This window comes from Bubalus kerabau, chromosome 1 (genome assembly GCF_029407905.1).
Source record: "Bubalus kerabau isolate K-KA32 ecotype Philippines breed swamp buffalo chromosome 1, PCC_UOA_SB_1v2, whole genome shotgun sequence".
NCBI lineage: Eukaryota > Metazoa > Chordata > Mammalia > Artiodactyla > Bovidae > Bubalus > Bubalus kerabau.
Window position 1 is genome coordinate 272,459,070 of NC_073624.1, and position 14,658 is coordinate 272,473,727.

The following is a 14,658-nucleotide window of genomic DNA, read 5'->3' on the forward strand; positions in this document are numbered from 1 at the left end:
CTAGGCTTTAATAGAGTATATTCTCATGAACATCTAGATGAGTTCTGTCCTCGCTTCACAAACCCTGCTTCTAGGCTGTCTCTTTGGTAGATGCTCACAGAATCTTCATCCTGCCAGGCACGTGCGGCTGTTTTTGATTGTCAGCTATGAAAGGTACCTCCTGACCCTTGCCTATGAGGGTAGCTTTGGCAGAATTGTAAAGAAGGAAGAGAAGGTGATTCTGTGATGTAGCAACATTTTAATTGATACAGTTCCTTTCCTGCTCATGTAGGTCTTAAAACTCTGCTGGTGAGTCTTCCCTGGGGAAGTCTTGGGCATTTATTCTCTAGAAGTTCTTGGGGCTCTGGTATATTCATTTGACACTGTTTCTCTTTGGTGTGATTTTATGTTTATAAATTACTGGGTATTTTTTCCCTTTGTAATGAGGCACAGGACCAGTTACTAGGGAAGAAAGGAGAATAATTTGTGGGGAAAGAGAAATACAACAAAACTTTCTAGTTTCCGTGGAGCACTGGGATCCACTGCCATGATGTGGAAGCATTTTGTGAATCTGCAAAGATCTTCAAGACTAACTGTAGTTTACCATGTTTGTTTCTTAATGATTTTCAGCAATTTCAAATGCTTGAGGCTTAGCTTAGCATGCATTTCTGGATTTTTAAAATTAGGTCTGTATATATCAGTCTAATGGATTGATGGAATTTTATGACTGGTTTTAAGATTTAGGCAAAGGAAAAAGTACTTTATCCTTTTATTTGGTAGTCATTTTCTTGATGGAGAATGAGGTGAATACAAGGGAAATGTTTACTGCTAGGGTATTTTGAATATTTTTGAACTTCTTTGTAGTACTGGGCTTTGAAGACTTAGATTCCACTGTAAGAGTTAGATCTTGACATTTTCTTTATCCAGTGTAAAAATAAACTTCATGAAATAAAGAAAAGTTAAGATTTTATGTTGTTTTAGAAGAAATGTATGCATTTTTCACTTAATTTTATCTGCTGATAATTTGGTTACTAAGAGGTCCATAAATTCTCCTTTTATAAACTGGAAAATTATATTGCCAGTGAGTCTTCTCTGTGGAAGTCTTGGGCATTTATTCTCTAGAAGTTCTTGGTGATCTGGTATATTCATTTGAATATATATGAAATATATTAAAATTATAGGATGATTTACTGAGGGCAATATATTTGGAACAACATCCAAAGGTTTTATAATCTCTACCTCTTCAGTGAGAAATATGGTTTAACATCCTCCACCTGGATAATTTTGTTTCCTGTATCAATCAGACATGTCATCTTGTTTCCACTCTCATTGTTTTTTTTTTTTTTTTTTTTTTCAAAGTCTTGAGCTTTTAATGCAACTGAGAAACATTTCATAAAATTTTTAACTTAATATGCCTTAACACATCACCACTTTCATTGTTTTCCTCTGGGATGCATTTAAACCCTCCCTGACTTGTCTCTTCACCTTTCTCAAATGCCACACCCAGCTCACTGCTCATTTCAGGAGAAGGCCAGCTGCGCTTTGGTGAAGACTTGGCTCTGAGTCTGGTTTTTGCAAATAACACTGTGATTATGGTGAATTACTTTGCTAATAGTCTTTCCTCTACATGTCTCAGAGAGTTTGTGATGGGGAGAGGAGATAAAATACCCTGAGGTGCTTTTCAGGATAAAGTACCATGTAGAAGTAAAAGCATCATGATTTCTGAAGGACAGAATGTATTATATCATCCCCTTCCCTCTTTTTTTGGCTGTGCCACAAGGCATGTGGGATTTTAGTTCCCCAACGAGGGATCGAACGTGTGCCCCTGCAATGGAAGCACAGAGTCTTAACCACCGGACCACCAGGGAAGCCCCATGTCGTTCCCTTACTCCCCAAAAAATTCATTTATTCATTACTTAAATAATCAATTTAAAGTTTCCTATGTTTCAAGGACTCCAATGTCCTGCCTTAACATAGTCCTCACTTACCTTTCTGATCCTGTTTCCCCTCTCGCTTTCTCATGCTCTCTTGATTCCAGTGATGTTTTCCAAATTCTAAGGTTTATGGGGGTCCTTCCCCAGATATTCAAATGAACTGTTTCATTTATGAGGTCTTTCATGGCACCATTCTTCTACATATGGAAGCAATCTCTCATATATTTGAAAAACGATATCTGTTTTTCTTTATTTCTTCACTTTCTACCTTTTTTATAGACAGGCCTTATCTCCTATACTATACGGATAGTATAGTATAGTTCCTGAATCAGGTCTTCTTATCCCCAAATGCCTAGAACATCCCTTTGCACATTCTAGCTGCTCTGTAAATACTGGAATAACTCTTTAAAAAAAAGCCTCTTGTTTTTCTTTGAAAAAAAAAAAATCTTTTCTAACTTCACTGGGGTATAACTGACAAGATTTTAAGATACCGAATATTGACAGTGGTTTTCCAGGTGGCACAGTGGTAAGGAATCTGCCTGCCAGTGCAGGAGACACAGGGGATGGGAGTTTGATCCCTGGGTCAGGGAGATCCCCTGGAGGAGGAAATGGCAACGCACTCTAGTCTTCTTGCCTAGAAAATGCCATGGACAGAGGAGCCTGGTGGGCTACAGCCCGTACCTTTGGGGTCAGTCATAACTGAGCGACTGAGCAGGCCGCACGATTTGATGTACTTACCCTCTTTGTGAAGACGCCTACCGTTGAATTAATGAACACATCTGCCACCTGACACATTTACCCTTTTGTGTGTATGTGTGACACATTTTAAGTTCTATTATGAAATTTCAGATACGTGATACAGTACTGTCAACTATAGTCCTTGAAAGATCCTTGGATCTTTTGTTACACTTGAAAGTTTGTACCTTTCTAGCAACATCCCCCTGTTTCCCTGTCCTCAACCCCTGACCCTGTCATCTTTTAACTGAAGGTTTGTTCCCCTGTAGCAGCACCCTTCTAGAAATCTTCTCCCATTGCCCCCCAGCCCCAGCCCCTGGCAATTACTCTTTTACTTTCTTTCTAGGAGTTTGACTTTGCTGTTTTTTAAGATTCTACATGCAAGTGATATCATGCAGTAGTTGTCTGGGTCTGGCTTGTTTCACCTAGCATAATGCCCTCCATTTTTATCTATAATGTCATAAATGATAGGATTTCCTTTTTTAAAGGTTGGATGATATTCTTGTCTGTGTGTGTGTAAAAACATATTCTTGATCCATTCATCTTTTGACAAAAACTTAGTTGGTGTCCATACCTTGGCTATTTGAGGAATACTGGCACCCCACTCCAGTACTCTTGCCTGGAAAATCCCATGGATGGAGGAGCCTGGTGGGCTGCAGTCCATGGGGTCGCGAAGAGTCAGACACGACTGAGCGACTTCACTTTCATTTTTCACTTTCATGCATTGGAGAAGGAAATGGCAACCCACTCCAGTGTTCTTGCCTGGAGAATCCCAGGGACAGGGGAGCCTGGTGGGCTGCCGTCTATGGGGTCGCACAAAGTCAGACACGATTGAAGCGACTTAGCAGCAGCAGCATCAGTGAGCATGGAAATACAGATATCTCTGCAAGATAATTTTTTCATTTCCTTTGAGTATACCCAGAAGTGGTATTGCTGGATCTTGTCGTAGTTTTATTTTAATGTTTTCAGGAAGCTTCTTACTATTTTCCAGAGTGACTGTAATAATAGGTTGCATTCCTATCGGCTGTGTACCAGGGTTCCCTTTTCTCTACGTTCCTGCCAACATTATCTCTCACCATTTTTTTATACCAGCTCTCCCAATAGGTATCAGGTTATATCTCATTGTGGTTTTAACTTGTGTTTCCAGGATGATAACTGATGTTGAGCACCCTTTCATGTACCTATTGTCATTTGTATGTCTTCTTTGGAAAAATTTCTATTCAGTTTCTTTGTCCACTTATTGTTAATAATTTGGTTATTTGCTTCTTTTGCTGTTGGGTTGAGTGAGTTACTTCCGTGCTTTGTGTATTAACCTCTTGCCGGTTGCATGGTTTGCAAATAATTCTACCATTTCATGGGTTGTCTTTTCTTCTTGTTAATGTCTTCCTTTGCTGAGCAGAGCATTTTAGTTTGACTTAGTCCAACTTTTTAATTTACTTTTTTTTCCTTTGTTTTTAGTATCAAAAAAAAAAAAAAAAAATCTTGCCAAGACCAGGGTCCAAGGAGCTGACCCATATGTTTTCTTTTAGGAGTTTATGGTTTCATGTCTTACATTCAGATTTTTAATCTACTTGGAGTTGATTTTTATGTATAGTGTAAAGATAGGGGTTCACTTTCATTCTTTTGTATGTGGCAATCCAACTTTCCTATCATGGTGTATTTCAGAGACTATCTTCTTCCCATTGTATATTTTTGGCTTTGTCATAAATTAATTGACCATAAATGTGTCGGTTTGTTTCCGGGCTCTGTAATCCATTCTTTTGTTTCACATGTCTGTTTTTATGCCAGTACCATAGTTTTGATTATAGTAGTTTTGTAATACAGTTTGAAGTCAAGCAGTATGATGTCTCCAGTTGGTTTTTTTTTTTTTTTTTTCCTGTCTCAAGATTGCTTTGACTCTTAGGGTCCTTTTGATTTCTTACAGATTTTAGGATTGTTTTGTCTATTTATGTGAAAAATGTCATTAGAATTTTGATACAGCTTTCTTTGAATATGTAAGACACTTTGGATAATATGGGCATTTTAACAATATTGATTCTTTTAATCCACGAGCATGGGATGTCTTTCCATTTATTTTATCTTATTCAATTTGGTTCATCACTGTCTTTCACTTTTCAGTGTATAAATCTTTCACTTTCTTAGTTAAATTTATTCCTACATATTTTACTCTTTTTGATGCTATAGTATTGGATTGTTTTCTTAATTTTTCTTTTTGAAAGAGAAATTTATTTTCTCATTCCCTTGAGTTCTTTTTAAGAGGTTTTTGTGCTTTATTAGTTCAGATCAGTTCAGTTCAGTTCATTTCAGTTCACTCAGGCATGTCTGACTCTTTGTGACCCCATGAATCACAGCACGCCAGGCCTCCCTGTTCATCACCAACTCCTGGAGTTCACCCAAACTCATGTGTATCGAGTCGGTGATGCCATCCAGCCATCTCATCCTCTGTCGTCCCCTTCTCCTCCTGCCCCCAATCCTTCCCAGCATCAGGGTCTTTTCCAATGAGTCAACTATTGGCATGAGGTGGCCACAGTCTTGGAGTTTCAACCTCAGCATCAGTCCTTCCAATGAACACCCAGGACTGGTCTCCTTTAGGATGGACTGGTTGGATCTCCTCGCAGTCCAAGGGACTCTCAAGAGTCTTCTCCAACACCACAGTTCAAAAGCATCAATTCTTCGCTGCTCAGCTTTCTTCACAGTCCAGCTCTCACATCCATACATGACCACTGGAAAAACCATAGCCTTGACTAGACGGACCTTTGTTGGCAATGTAATGTCTCTGCTTTTGAATATGCTATCTAGGTTGGTCATAACTTTCCTTCCAAGGAGTAAGCATCTTTTAATTTCATGGCTGCAATCACCATCTGCAGTGATTTTGGAGCCCCCAAAAATAAAGTCTGACACTGTTTCCACTGTTTTTCCATCTATTTGCCATGAAGTGATGGGATCAGATGCCATGATCTTCGCTTTCTGAATTTGAGTTTTAAGCCAACTTTTTCACTCTCCACTTTCACTTTCATCAAGAGGCATTTTAGTTCCTTTGTGCTTTATAGGTCCTAAAAAATCTTTCTGTTACTATGATAACAGTGGCAAGTATGTAAAGATAGCAAAAATATACAAATTTGATTAGATGTCAACCTTCTTTTTTTAATTGAAAGCTAAGTACTGAGCAAATCCTTCATTTAAAACTATTCTTCCTTTCTGTGAGGAGATTTTCCAGTGAAGGTTATCAATTTCCTCTGACAATCCCCTCAAGTTAGTAATTTGTCTCGCTTGGAGTTTGTCAGGGACAAAGTGCTGTAATGTTGGAGATGAGAGGTGAAGAATAAGAGAGGTGATCTGGCTTGTTATTTGTTTAATCCCTTGGCCATATTAGAATTAATGTGTATGTGTTTGTAGGGGTGGAGATGAAAGTGTCCCAGGAAAAGTGGGCAAAGGATAGATCTTTAGAACTTAATTGGGAAAATTTTGCAAGTTTTTCATTTGATCTTTCTGACAGTTCAGAGTATTTAATAGCCATCATATCTTTGTGTGTTTGGTGGGACATGATATTCTCTTATTTCATTAAAAGAATCTAATCTGATATAGAAGTGTTCCACCATTCCCAAAAGATAATAAAGATGGAGGGAAGAGTCAGATTCATTAAATGGAACATTTTCTACAAGTTCAGTCTGTACTTCTTGTATGTAGGTTTTTCAGTTCCTGTAGTTGTGTAATAAAACATCCTGAAAATTAATAGCACAAAACATCATTTATTATATTCACAGTTTTATGGGCTTGTCTCTGCTCCACAATTTCCATGGCCTAAGCTAGAAAGTTTGAAGGCTGGAGCTGGATTATTTGAAGGGTTCTTTGGGTGCCTCCCTCTGCCTGTGTGGTCTCTGTATGTGAACTTGCCAAATTTGGGGCAAGACCCCAGGGTAACTGAAGTCTTATAAATTGGCAGAGTGCTGCTCCCAAGGCTCATGCCCAGAAACAGATGGAAAACCAGTGAAAGCCAAACTGCCTCTTTTGACCTAATCTTAGAAGTCACGCAGCATCTCTTCTTGTGTTGTTCGTCAAGGTGATCACAGTGTCCTACCCAATTTCCGGAGGAGTGAAAATAGACCACACCTTTTGGTGGGAGAGAGGCAAGGATCTGGGAAGCTAAGTGGGACCATAAATTTTATCATGACCGTTTTTTGGAAAATCCTACCAGTGCCTGTCCTAAAATTTCAACTTAAACTCTGATTTAGGAATAAAATTTAACTTAAATTGCAGTGCTAAGTCATGGGTTGAGAATCTAAGTCTATTTCAGATATTACTATTCTAGCTTTATTGTTACTTTTTGAAGGAACTGGAATTTAAAAATTTTTTTCCTTGGTGAGTTGCCCCAGGATTGCTCATATGCTTGAGAGCAAGAAACAAAATTAAATGGACATACTTAAACAAGTATATGCTCCTGGAATAATTTCCCCAGAAGTAATGACCATTTTGAAATAATTAGAATTTCAAATTGTGTTAAAATGGGTTTCATTTTGCTGACCTGCTTCAGCAGATGCTAACCAAGCTTGGGAGGACTGCTCTAATTTCAGCATATGATATCCAGAAATGTGAGCATGGACGACATCATGACCTTGAGGGATGGAATCATGCCCTTTCTAGCAGAGCCTTTTATTTCTAAAATGTGTTCTACTTCCAGCAGACCTGACTCATTAGTGCCTGTCCCCTTTCCATGTTGTTCTGGATGGCCAAAGCATCATTACTGAGAACCTCTCCTTTGTGCAGGGCACACTTTTCCCCTAATTGCTTTGCATAGAGATGAGTGCTTTTTTAAGGTTGAAGGCTTTGGATCAGATAAAGACTGCTATTGAGCTAATCAGAGCATGTGTGGGAGGGTAAAGGGGTCAATGTTTGTCTCAAAACAGAAATTTTTCTCTGCTTTTTTCTCTTTTCAAATACGGATCTATTCTACAAACCTGAACATTTGCTTATTGTTGTTTTGCTTTATTCCCTTCTGCATATTTGCTTCCTCTTTCACACGAATACCTCTTAAACACACATATGCATGCGTGCACACTCTCACACACATTAATTTTAAGAAATAATAAGTCAGTATCTTTATGATATGGGCTGTCTTTTAGAAAATGATTTATTTTGCAAGGTTGTAAATACTGCAATCATTTGGTATATTTCTGTTAACCCACTCTAAATTTATACTTTACAGAGCTGAAATCAGAGAATATATACTTTGTCGTGCAACTTTATGTTTCTGGAATAGTCATGCTTCTAAAATATATCATAATTTATTAGAGCATAATGATCGGCCCCTTTTTAACAGATTTTACTGATAGGTTGATAGCTTAAGCTTATACTTTAAGTGCCATTTTATTATCCACTATAGTTGTTTTTGTGATTTTGATTTAACTTATTATATTTTTGCCTTGAGATAATTCATGCAAAAAATGCCATTCAGGAAAGTAGACTACAAACCTGTATAATTCTTTATGCATTTCTTTTTATATAGATGAGGAGAACTAAAGTGCAAATGAATCAATACTGTAAATTTAATTTGTTTTTTTTGCAATCTTCTATTTCTCTTAATGTTATTTCCTTTCAGAATCTAAGGCTCTGAAGACATAGGCATCTTTCTCTGAGTGTTTTGAACTTTCTTCTGAAGTCTAGGCTATATCAAACATTTAGTTGTTTGCTATGAAATTTAGGTGACTTAATAATCTTTTTATATTCGACAGTAATATCAACAAAATGTTAACTATCTGCTCTGAACCTAAAATGCTACCATATATATGAAAAACAGGTAATTTCTACTTTATTATATATATAGTAAAACTTTGTTTCAAAAAATGATTTTTAATGGGCAGACTCCAAACCACATCTTCTTCATAAAAACTCTGGTTTTTTTTTTTTTTTTTCCCATACTGTCCTGTCAGTTCTGTTGGTCAGAATTAAGTCATAAAATTTAGAATAATAGTATTTTTATTGTGACTTCTGCTTAGTTCAGTTCAGTTCAGTTGCTCAGTCGTGTCTGACTCTTTGCGACCCCATGGATCTTTCCCAGCATCAGGGTCTTTTCAAATGAGTCAGTCCTTCGCATCAGTGGCCAAAGTATTGGAATTTCAGCTTCAGCATCTGTCCTTCCAATGAATAATCAGGACTGATTTCCTTTAGGATGGACTGGTTTGATCTCCTTGCAGCCCAAGGGACTCTCAAGAGTCTTCTCCAACTCCACAGTTCAAAAGCATCAATTCTTTGGCGCTCAACTTTCTTTATAGTCCAATTCTCATATCCATACATAACCACTGGAAAAACCATAGCCCTGACTAGATGGACCTTTATTGGCAAAGTAATATCTCTGCTTTTTCATATGCTGTCCTGGTTGGTCATAGCTTTTCTAATAGCATAGAAGCATAGCATCTTCTAATTTCATGGCTGCAGTCACCATCTGCAGTGATTTTTGGAGCCACCCAAAATAAAGTCTGTCATTGTTTCCCCATCTATTTCCCATGGAGTGATGGGACCAGATGCCATGATCTTAGTTTTCTGAATGTTGAGCTTTAAGCCAACTTTTTCACTCTCCTCTTTCACTTTAATCAAGAGTCTTTTTAGTTCTTTGCTTTCTGCCATAAAGGTGGTGCTGCTTCCAGCCATAAGCGTGGTGTCAAGACTTCTGCATAACAAGAGATAAAATTATATGTAACTCTGGACAAATTTTTAGAAGCCATTCCTTTGTAAGTTGAAAAAGGCTTGAGCTTGTGTTCAGATAGTTGTTCAGTGCTGTTATGCTTTTCATTTGGTTCAGTTTTGTCATCTCTGTTAGAAACTATCATCTACATCCTTTGCCTCACTAGCCATGCTGTAGTGAAAAAGGCCTTTGAGAAGAGTACATTACAGATCAGAAGTTTATGATATAAGCAAAATCAAGTGGGAATTTAATGGTTACTTTAACATGGATAGCAAACAGGTTGTAACCCATGTGTTTCCTGCTTCTCCCATCCTCTGCCTTTACCAACCATTTGTATTTCACACGGGCCCTGTCCTCCCACTCTCACTACTCAGTTGTCAAAATCCCACTCAATGCTGAAGACCTAATTCAAATGCAGCTTTGTTTCCAAAGTTTTCCCTAATACCTCTCCTGCTTCTCCAAATGAAGGAACAGTATTCTATTTTCTGTTTTCCTGTAACACTTTGCTTGACTCTTATAACACAAGAGTAAGTTATAGTTGATTAGTTGTTTGCTACTTACAAAGTCTCTTATCTGTCTTTTAAGAATAGCCTTAGTATCCTCCTAGTATCCTGGTGACTGCAGCCATGAAATTAAAAGACGCTTACTCCTTGGAAGGAAGGTTATGACCAACCTAGACAGCATATTAAAAAGTAGAGACATTACTTTGCCAACAAAGTTCCATCTAATCAAGGCTGTGGTTTTTCCAGTGGTCATGTATGGATGTGAGAGTTGGACTGTAAAGAAAACTGAGAGCCGAAGAATTGATGCTTTTGAACTGTGGTGTTGGAGAAGACCCTTGAGAGTCCCTTGGACTGCAAGGAGATCCAACCGATCCATCCTAAAGGACATCGGTCCTGAGTGTTCATTGGAAGGACTGATGTTGAAGCTGAAACCCCAATACTTTGACCACCTGATGCAAAGAACAGACTCATTGGAAAATACCCTGATGCTGGCAAAAACTACCACACAATAGCACTCATCTCACAGGCTGGTAAAGTAATGCTCCAAGCCAGGCTATAGCAGTACACGAACCGTGAACTTCCAGATCTTCAAGCTGGTTTTAGAAAAGGCAGAGGAACCAGAGATCAAATTGCCAACATCTGTTGGGTCATCAAAAAAGCAAAAGAGTTCCAGAAAAACATGTATTTCTGCTTTACTGACAATGCCAAAGCCTTTGTCTGTGTGGATCACAATAAACTGTGGAAAATTCTGAAAGAGATGGGAATACCAGACCACCTGACCTGCCTCTTGAGAAATCTGCATTCAGGTCAGGAAGCAACAGTTAGAACTGGACATGGAACAGGAGACTGGTTCCAAATAGGAAAAGGAGTATGTCAAGGCTGTATATTGTCACCCTGCTTATTTAACTTATATGCAGAGTACATCATGAGAAATGCTGTGCTGGAATCAAGATTGCTGGGAGAAATATTAATAACCTCAGGCATGCAGATGACACAACCCTTATGGCAGAAAGTGAAGAAGAACTAAAGAGCCTCTTGATGAAAGTGAAAGTGGAGAGTGAAAAAGTTGGCTTAAAGCTCAACATTCAGAAAACGAAGATCATGGCATTTGATCTCATCACTTCATGGCAAATAGATGCAGAAACAGTGGCAGACTTTATTTTTCTGGGCTCCAAAATCACTGCAGATGGTGACTGCAGCCATGAAATTAAAAGATGCTTACTCCTTGGAAGGAAAGTTATGACCAACCTAGACAGAATATTAAAAGGCAGAGACATTACTTTGCCAACAAAGGTCCGTCTAGTCAAGGCTATGGTTTTTCCAGTGGTCATGTATGGATGTGAGAGGTGGACTATAAAGACAGCTGAGCACCGAAGAATTTATACTTTTGAGCTGTGGTGTTGGAAAAGACTCTTGAGAGTCCCTTGGACTGCAAGGAGATTCAACCAGTCCATTCTGAAGGAGATCAGACCTGAATGTTCATTGGAAGGATTGATGTTGAAGCTGAAACGCCAATACTTTGGCCACCTGATGCGAAGAGCTGACTCATTTGAAAAGACCCTGACACTGGGAAAGATTGAAGGCTGGAGGAGAAGGGGACAACAGAGGATGAGATGGCTGAATGGCATCACTGACTCAATGGACATAGGTTTGGATGGACTCCGGGAGTTGGTGATGGACAGGGAGGCCTGGTGTGCTTCGGTCCTTGGGGTTACAAAGAGTCAGACAAGCCTTAGTGGCTGAACTGAACTGAACTTAAATATCCTCCCTAGGTGGGCCAGGGAGGAGGGGACTTGTTTACTGCTTGATCCTTAACAGCATTTCAACAAGAAAAAAATGCTGGAGAACCTAAATAAACATTGCCATTTCTGTGTGACTTCCTTCTCATCCTCATGTAGTCATTTAATTATGTTTTATTGGTGTGGAAATAGCAAATAGCTGATTTGCATTTTTAGCATGTGCTTTGTACATCAGCAGAAGAATATTTTGGAGAAAATTTATTGATGGAAAGTTTGAAAAATAGTACAAGTAGTCATTTTGGGAAAAAAAAATCCATCTCTAGAATAATTCTTCATATCAAATTTATAATTATTTGTGAATAGCATATGTATAAGAGTGCAAGTGAGGGTTGGGGATGAGACCTTTTATGCTTCTAAAACTACTAACTCCTCCCTGATTTCCGTTCACGGATTCGCAAGCGTCCATTTAGTTTATCTCACCGTCAGACCACTCACTCTCTCTCCTGTTTGATTTTCGTGTGGGTTTTCTCCCTCTGCACCGTGAACAAAATAAATGACTTTATTCAGTGAATCCTTGTCCTGTGACATGGCGTTTATTTCCATGTGTTAATCTTTACAGCTGGCTTTGTCCAATGCCAGGGTGCCGGGCGGTTAGATGTAGTTTGGTTCTCTAGCATAGAACTGAAGTGGCCCTGTTGCTGAGGCAGACACGTGGAATGACCTGGTACAGAACTTGTGGGTGTTCTCGCAGGGAGGCAAGTCCTTCAAGGGTGTACCATCTTCTCTCTAGTGTAGGCCCTGCGCTTGCTATTTGAATCTTGCCACACAGCAGTTATTCTTTTAAACATATTGATATTTACCATAACTCTTGTATTTTTGAGAAAGACTGACAAATATTTCTGTCTTCTATAGTATGTTTAGTTATAATTTTAGTAGGGAAAATACCTTAAATAATTTAATTTGGGATACACAGAAACTAAATGAGTAGGGACAGAGTTTGAAAGGAAAGTGGAGAGCTGCTATATTGGGTCTTTATTCTTTACGAAGTTGACTGTTGACGTGTGTGTGAGAGAGAATGTGTTAGGATCCCCTGGTGCCTATTAAGGGCTTTCTAAGTAACAACCTGACTTCACTGGTCACTGAGTGCTCAGGGTGGATAGATGGCTAAAGCTCAGATTCAAATGCTACTCCTGCCTGAGGCCCTGGTGTTTTGAAATACTGAGATAGTTTGTAAATTCACTGAATGCAAGGGAGGGAGAAAGTGACTGCTATTCACCAATTAAAATCTTTCCTCCCAGTGGGGAAATCAATCCTGTACTTTAGTCAATGGGGGCAATAAAACTCTAGGACAGCAACCAGCTGTGGTGGCCGAAGGAAATGCAACGAGAATTTAGAGGCAGTAGCCATGCTTGGCTAAAACAGGGGAGGAAAATGGGCTCAAATTGGCATTGGTGTTTGCTCAAGGGCATGTATACTCCATCCTTGGCATAAACGGATAGAATCGAAATAGACCACATGGGGCAAGGAGATGACTTGAAAAATCAGTTCAGACAGATGGGTTGCCTCCTAGAGATGTGAAGGAGCTTTCTGTGGTCACATCCCAAGGGTGGACAGAATGCAAGTCAGTCCTCACGTTGCTGGCAGTGACTGATAAAGAAAGGAGTGACTGATAAAGGAGATGGCTGTTGGAGTAATGAAACGGGCATATTATGGGTGAGTGGTGGCCAGTGGACTGGGAACATTGTGAACTGAATGCAAAGTGCAATAGAATGAATAACCAAGGCAGTGATTATAACTGAGTGAGATTAAATTGGAAAGTTTTCAGGGACAGTGACTAAAGCATCACATTGCCCACTGGGCTAGAAGAGAGCATAAGTGTAAATTCATTGAGCAAATGTAGGCTAGAACATCTTTGATCACAACATCTGTATTTCAGAAATGGTCTTTATGGACAATTACATCTTTTGTGGATGCTTCTCCATTATTGGTGATAGAAAGAATTCTTTCCCTGTTCATTAGCGGAAAAAAAAAAAGCAACCCAGGAGTATTGCAATAGTGAATTGACTCTGGAATTTTTCCAATGTCGTTTCCCTTTTTGCTGGAACTCTGCCTTATGGAAATGGGAGCTGTGATTTATCCCTGCCATGGAACGTGATGGCTCTAGGTCCTCCATTGGAACTGAGCAATCTCTGATGGTCTTGTCTCAGTCTCAGTGTGCTTGCCCATGGATTGGTAGGTCTTTCTGGGTCAGCAGTAGGAAAAAAGCAATCCCAGAAATTCCTCCTTTTAAAATGGTATTCTTAGGAAAATCCAATGTTTTCAGTATTTTACATCAAAGGCCAGTGCAAGAATAGCTCACAGGATTGCAGCCTTGAAGAAGCATGGGGCTGAAGCTTCAGAGGCCCCCGGCTTACTTTGAGTCCTTTTTTGTAAGGCTCTGAATAAGCCGTACACAGGGAACATCACAGTGGTAACGGTGGCTTAGTGATCACAATTTCCTACTTTGTATTTTTGAAAAGTTTTACTTCTCAAAGGACCGAGATCAGTAAGGCCTTTAGATCAGACTTGAGCAGAGTTTTTGAAACTTCATTTAACCACAGAAATTGAAAGTTGTCAATGACAGTGGTATGTGCATTATCTCAAAATGAATTGTTTCACATGTTGCACGTTGGAGGAGAAAAATAGTTTTCTCTATACCCATTTAGGTTCTTGACTGAGACACACCCTCCCTCTGTAAGACAGAATAAAATAAATGCTTTAGGAGGCTAAAGATTAGTGATCACCAGTTGCTTTTCCCTCAGGCATATGGAACAGAAGTGAATTACTGCCCTTCCCTGGACCTGAGTGCTGAAAATTTATCAGGCCAAGGACACATTCCAGGAATTCCAGACAGAGGGTATAGGTCTAGGTTAATGGAGCGACATGTTTACTGAAAACAAGACCGAAGTCTCAGAGTCCTAAACTGACTGCCTAGCAATTTCTACCTCAACCCCTTAGGCTGTAGTCGGCCAGGCTCCTCTGTCCATGGGATTTCCCAGGCAAGAATACTGGAGTGGGTAGCCATTTCCTTCTCTAGGAGGTCTTCCTGA